At 49.0% G+C, this 6,000-nt stretch overlaps 1 protein-coding gene across 3 annotated transcripts in view; it reads left to right on the top strand.

Annotated features, from left to right (window-relative positions):
- Positions 1–1,464: 1,464 nt before the first annotated feature.
- Positions 1,465–6,000, top strand: part of AP2M1 (adaptor related protein complex 2 subunit mu 1) — a 39,338-nt gene continuing 34,802 nt past the window's right edge. The window contains exons 1-3 of one of the 3 annotated variants that reach the window (XM_075004037.1): positions 3,099–3,144; positions 3,586–3,677; positions 4,330–4,400. The gene's annotated coding sequence lies outside the window, so the exon portion shown is untranslated. Of the gene's footprint in view, positions 1,537–3,098; positions 3,145–3,585; positions 3,678–4,329; positions 4,401–6,000 lie in introns of those variants that run through there. The other 2 variants (XM_075004035.1, XM_075004038.1) reach the window with 2 other exon arrangements.

The raw sequence follows: 6,000 nt of genomic DNA, 5'->3' as shown, positions 1-6,000 counted from the left end.
ATGGCAGGTTCTACTCTATGGACTTCTGCTGGGCTAGCAGTCAGGCTGACACTGTGCAGGATGTGCCAGTTGTGACCAACAGATCCGTGCTAGCAAAAGCTCCTAATCTAGGTGTTAGAGCAGCACACTGTGCTTGTGCCAGGGCGGCTTACTTGGTGCGCAGGGAGATAAGAATAAGCTGTGCTGCTAAAAGTGCAGTTTTGCCTGTACAAGTTGTGTCTATGCACTGAGCACCTGGATGATTATGGTATAGGTATAGCTGTTCCAACAAAACCTTCCAAAGATAGACTGAGTCTTAACACGTACTCTCGCCTGTTTCCTCCATGTGGCTGCACTTTTGCTAGCTGCAGCCCAGCCTGCCCTCATGCCTTTGACACCTTTAACTTTAAGCTAATTCTTCCGTGGGGCAACTTTGAAGCGGCAAACTTCAAAGTGCCGGCTTGTGTATAGCCACGGCTAACCTGCCGGTACTTCGAAGGGCCTGGGCTACTTCAAAGTATCAGCAGGTGAGCCACAGCTACACGCAAGCTGGCATCTTGGAGTTTGCCCCTTCGAAATTGCCAGGGGGGAGAATTAGCTAAATAAAGTGCTGCATATGCAGCGCAGCGCTTCATTAGTAATCTCGCGCCACCCTACTTACCATGCTCCTTTTGAAGTTGGGAGCTAGTGTAGCCACAGCCACTGTGTCCTATTGCAAACGCAGCAGGCTAGGGCTGCACGAGTCCTCTTGACATTTTAGGGTTTTTTTCCAGGCTCCAGACTGGACAATTGAGGCAGAAGGGTGACAAAGGACTGAAGAGAGTTGCCAGCTTTTGCAATAGCTGGTCTTTAACAAGTGCATGGGGAAGAGTCTCAGTTTGTTTTATTTTAAAACCCTAGCAGGTGCAAGCCAAAAGCACCCTAAGACATGTTAAAGGCCCCAAACCCCAAAGGCAAAAATAACTGCTCTTGACTCATGGTCTTTAGACTAATCTCATGATTTGGGGTTGTGCCTGGAGCATGGGGTGTTGGTGCTTGGCAGTGGGGTGGGAGGGAATAGACCCAGGTGGTGGGGAAGGCGAATTACAGAGTAAACCATCTGTCAACCTGTGCCCCGCTTTCCCCGTGGGAAGGAAGAATGCCGGTGCGGCTTCTAGCTGTGGGGCAAGCGCCTGCCAGGGATCCTATAAACTTGGGAGCGGCTTTAAAGCTCGAACTCTGGCCCCTGGAGCCGTCCATTCTCGGGAACTACAACCCCCAGCATGCAACACCTCTCCCGGAGGTCCACGGCCTCCACACGCGCTTGTCTGATGGGGGAGACTCCAAATCCCAGTATGCATTGCGCCAGTTTGAGCCGGGCGGCGCGCCTTCCCCCGTTCGCCCCCGACCCGAGCCTCCTGGAGGCGCATGCGCAGAGGCGGCTGGGCGTGGGCAGCGCATGCGCAGCGGCGGCGGCTCTGCAGTAATGGGGGGGCGCCCTGGGGAGGGGGGAGTAGCCGCCATCTTGGGGACTGGGCGGAGAGACGGCGCGAGAGCGGGCGGAGGTAGCACCGGCAGGTGAGGCCGCGTAGCGGCTCCTGTGGCGCGTCGGGGACCTCGCTGCGCGGGGCGGGGGCTCCTTGCCCGGGCCGGGGTCCGGCTGCGGGGGCAGCTGCCTGGCCGGGGCTGTGGCGTTAGGGTGGCGGTTACAGCCTGTCCCGCCTGGCGCGGGGCGCTGAGCGAGCGAGCTGCCCGCTGGGGCCGCAGCGGGAGGTTCCCTGCGTGTGGGGGTCGCCCCTGTGCCGGGTGTGCGCCCCACCCCGTGCTGCTGGCGGGGAGGCCAGGAGCCTGTCCCCTGCGGGGGGAGCAGACGCTGTGTCGCGGGAGCGCGCAGGAGGCGGGGGACAGGCCCTGGGGGGGAGGGGGAGACCCCATCCCTAGCGCTTTAGCTGAGGGGGTCTGCTTGGCCCAGCCTTGATGTGGGGGAAGCTGCAAGGAAGGGGCACGCTCCGTCCGTGGCTCGCGGCGGGTGGCAGCTCGGCCTGTGGCCGCCTTGGGGCTGGCAGAGGTTGAGCTAACCAGTATCGGGCTGGGCCGGCGCCCGGGTGGGAGACTCCCCGGGGAACACCAGCACTGCAGGAAATGGGCATGGTGGCTTTTCGCCTGTGGCGGCGGGGAAGCCGTTGTTCTGCGCGGTGCTACTGTACGAGGCAGCGTATTCAAGTGCGGGGGGGGGGGGGTGGTGTCCTGTGGTTACTGTGATCTGACCCTTCCCTGTGTTAAGCAGGTAACTTTTTTCCTTTTGTAATCAGGCTGCGATCTTGTGCATTCCACGTGCGTTTTAGTTGAGCTCTCTAAAATCCTCCCACCGTTCCTATGGGCTAGAATTCTTCCTTTCTTGTTTTGTAGGGTTACTGGGCAGCTGTTGAACAGCTGCCGGGCTCCGCCTCATAACTGTATAGTGGTAAGGCATAGATGACAAAGATAATATTGACTTGTAGTTCTCTCTCCAGAATGTACCTCTCACTATTTGAGAAAAGGTATCTATTTGATGCTCCTCTTCAAATGCAAAAGCACTGTTGGGGGGGCAGGGGGGTACCAGCTGGTTATTGGTGATCTGAAACACCTGTCATGGCAACAAATTGAGTCATTTTTGTGTTCATTATGCAGCTGAAAGTCCTTGAGTGAAATGGAAATGAAGTCAGGATGTGTAGATTTTTTTTTTTTTCTGAAGGTCAAATGGTGAAATCTGATGACTGGTTAAAATGAGCAAAGGCCTCTGAAGTACCCCTTCCTCCAAACTATCTGTATTATTATTGCAAGTATGAATTAGCTGGCTTATGGACTGTAGCTTCTTTCTGTAAGTCCTACTGGACCAAGGTATTGTATAGCTCTGGTAACTAAAAAAACTGTTCTGAGACTTAAAATGAGGCCCTTATCAACACAACTGCATTCCCATTTCCTTTCTCCGGGCGTTTGGATTCTGTGTAGTTGCAGGAAACCTTGTGTCTGTTTATCGTGCAGTGCAGTTGGCTTCTCTGGCTTTTCTCCCCATGAAGAAGTTAATCTTCTCTGATCTGTCTTTCCTATTTTAAGCTGTCAGCTTTTTGATTGCCACTTTTCTCCCCTCTGTACCACAGACTTTACCCTCAGGCTGCTTAAAATCAGAACTTGGAACCTTTCCAGGTAGGCAACTTTGAATGCTTTGTGCATTCCAAAGGTCTGGATTATCATCAGAACTATGTATTGTGTGTTTATAATGAGGAGTTGGTGTTGCTATAGCTATGCTGCTTAGGCCCCTAGTATAGCAAGTACCAATAGCTGCTGGTGTTGGAATGCCACTTCCCTAAACCATATTAGTGGTGCTACCCGAAACATTTAAGTATAGACAAAACCACAAACTTTTACTTTAGAAGTAGTGATAATGCTGTTCTGCTCAATTAATAGGAGCCATATTACTTGTCTCTGCAAGCTTTGTTAGTAGTCTGGTCTCTGGTGTGATGCTCCCAGATTTCTCTAATTTGTGTGTATTGCTTTGGTAGAAAGCAACATCCGTTCTTGGGTTTGTAAGGGATGCATCAGTGTTGTCAGTTTCTTGAAACCACATTTATCACTGTGTCCTTCCAGGGCACTTGGGGAGATATCTGTGGAGGGAAATCAAGAGACCTCTGTGCCCAGTGATGCCAAGAAAGGCACATTCATGGTTTCTCTTATAAAAGGTATGGACCCTGTAGTATGAGAAGTTGAGAAGTAAATGACTGGAAAGGTGCATTAGTGTTTATAATGAAAGAAAACATCTCTTCTTAGTCTAAGGGTGAACAAAGAGTAGTTCAGGGTGTCAATGCCACAAAGACTCGTACCACACAGCCTGCAGCTTCCTTTAACTTCAATGCAAAGAGGTGACCAATAGACACTAGAGGGTCCCCATAAACACCATTTCATCTTGATCCCAGCAGGAGAGCAATAATCAAAAAGCGTACTGGGACTCAGGACTCAAAATACACTAGTTCATTTAGCAATGGCAATAGAAAGCTTCCTTTGGGGGCCTAAACAATCAATTTTCTTAACTTAAACTCTCACTTAAACCCTGAACCTAATCTTCCAAGGTTGATGGAATTTAACTCTTTTTCATGTGATTTTAATACAGCTTCCTTACCTTGGGTTCTCAGAGCTTTGTAAAGAAACATAGGTGAGAAATGAGACTGGACTGCTATTGTTAAGACTTCTATAGGTAGCAATGAAACTGAACTGTTAAGTTTCTGAGCAGCAGTGGAGGGAGATGCTGGAAGTGTGGGGGTGTGTGGAGGAGGTTTCGTGATTAGAGGCTAAAGGAGGGTCCGGTATTGAGAATCTATTTTCCCACATCTCCAGGTTGCCGCTTAGACCACAGTGAAGCAGAAAGCTCCTTGCCCCTGGAACTGAAAGATCCACTGATACCCCTGGTACTGTTTTCCTTCTTGCCTTCCTGCTCTGAGGACTTACTGAGTTGGACTTAAAATTAAGTGTTGTCTCAAACTCCAGTGATCACCTTTGTCTTGTAATTATCTCTGGCTGATTTTATGCCTCCATGTTTAAAAGGTGTTGGGTATTCTCATGTGTATTCCATGCTCTCATTGTATTAAAGGAAGAGCAGGTGCTGGTTGTTCCTTCACCATAAACGAGGTGAAACTCATGTGCTCCTTTAGAAGGCATCATTTACATACTTGCTAAGAAAGTTTAGGTGCTTGATGTATCTAATGCTATGTCACACTTTCCCTGGGCTGTAGGATGGCATTGTCTGATCTGATAAAACCAGCTCTAACCAGAAGGTAATTGCCTTACAAAGCAACCTCATTTTGCTTAAGGCAGATTTGTCAGAAATTAATCCCCTTCCTCTTTCAGCCACTGTCGTGCTTGTACTGGGTTTCAAGAGCTATCTGCTTTACTGTATAATGCTCTATGCAGTGCTGAATTCCTACCTCTCAGGGTGTTGTGTGTGTGACTCATTGCTCTAGAAACATTGCTTCTCAGAGGCAATGTTTTCCTGGATTATTCCTAGGGTTGTCCTCAAATAGTGGCTCGAGCTTGGGCTGCTTATTCAGTAAGCTTATTAATGTTCAGGATCCTGACTCATGACTTGGAAATCACAGCTGAAATCAGTTTAGTAGGCAACTAAGTTAAACACAAGATCATTTGGGCTGCGAACAGTACACCAGGTTAGATGAAGGCTGGTGAAAAGTAGAGCCTTGTTTAAGTATTGTGTATTCTGGGGAAATGGTTACTTTTTGTGCGCTTCCATCTGCGCGCAGTTTTGCTGGGGACAGATGTTTGCTTGAAAGCCATGGCGATTGAGCCTTTAGCTGGAGTGGGTACAACCTGGGTAAGAGCAGCGCAAGCTTTCCCAGAACCACAGGCTCCCACCAGTCTCATTTGTCATCTAGCCAAACTTTTTTGATGGCTACTAAGAACTGAACTGGCACTACCAAACTGTTTCACAAAGGATCTGTTGCATATGGAGGTGGCTTTTGGTCATGACCAACAAGAATACCTAGTGAGACTAGGTAGGTATTGCATCCATCTACCAGTCCTTGACTTCTTCCTTCTTGGCAGCTGGTTGGTAAGGCAGCTAGGTAAACCATTCTTCAAACATCTCTCCCCTCACCTTCAACAGTGGTTTTCAGACTTTTTTTGGTGCATACTCCTTTTCAAATAATGTAGGCTCCACCACATAACCTCATGTAAGACTGGTGATTAGTAAGACTTGGAATCCAAATAAAATGTGGTGTTTACCACTACAGGACTTTTCTCTTGTACCCTCTGAGAGCATACATGCCCAATCTGAAAAATGCTGACCTACATCAGAGGAGAGCCTGTTTGCTTTGACAAATAGCTACCTGCTATCCTCCTACTTTGGTTAGGAGCTCCTTCATAGTAAGGACAAACAAATTTATCTGTGTACATGGCTAGCAGCCCATAATATCTTCCTTTAAGCATGTAGCTGAACACATGCAAAGACTCCAACCTGTCTCTCCTAATGCTACACTAATAGAAGTGCTTAGGGTT

The sequence above is a fragment of the Carettochelys insculpta genome, chromosome 10 (assembly GCF_033958435.1).
Source record: "Carettochelys insculpta isolate YL-2023 chromosome 10, ASM3395843v1, whole genome shotgun sequence".
Classification (NCBI taxonomy): Eukaryota; Metazoa; Chordata; order Testudines; family Carettochelyidae; genus Carettochelys; species Carettochelys insculpta.
Note: the sequence above shows the minus strand (reverse complement) of the source record. Positions and strands in the feature narration are given on the sequence as shown.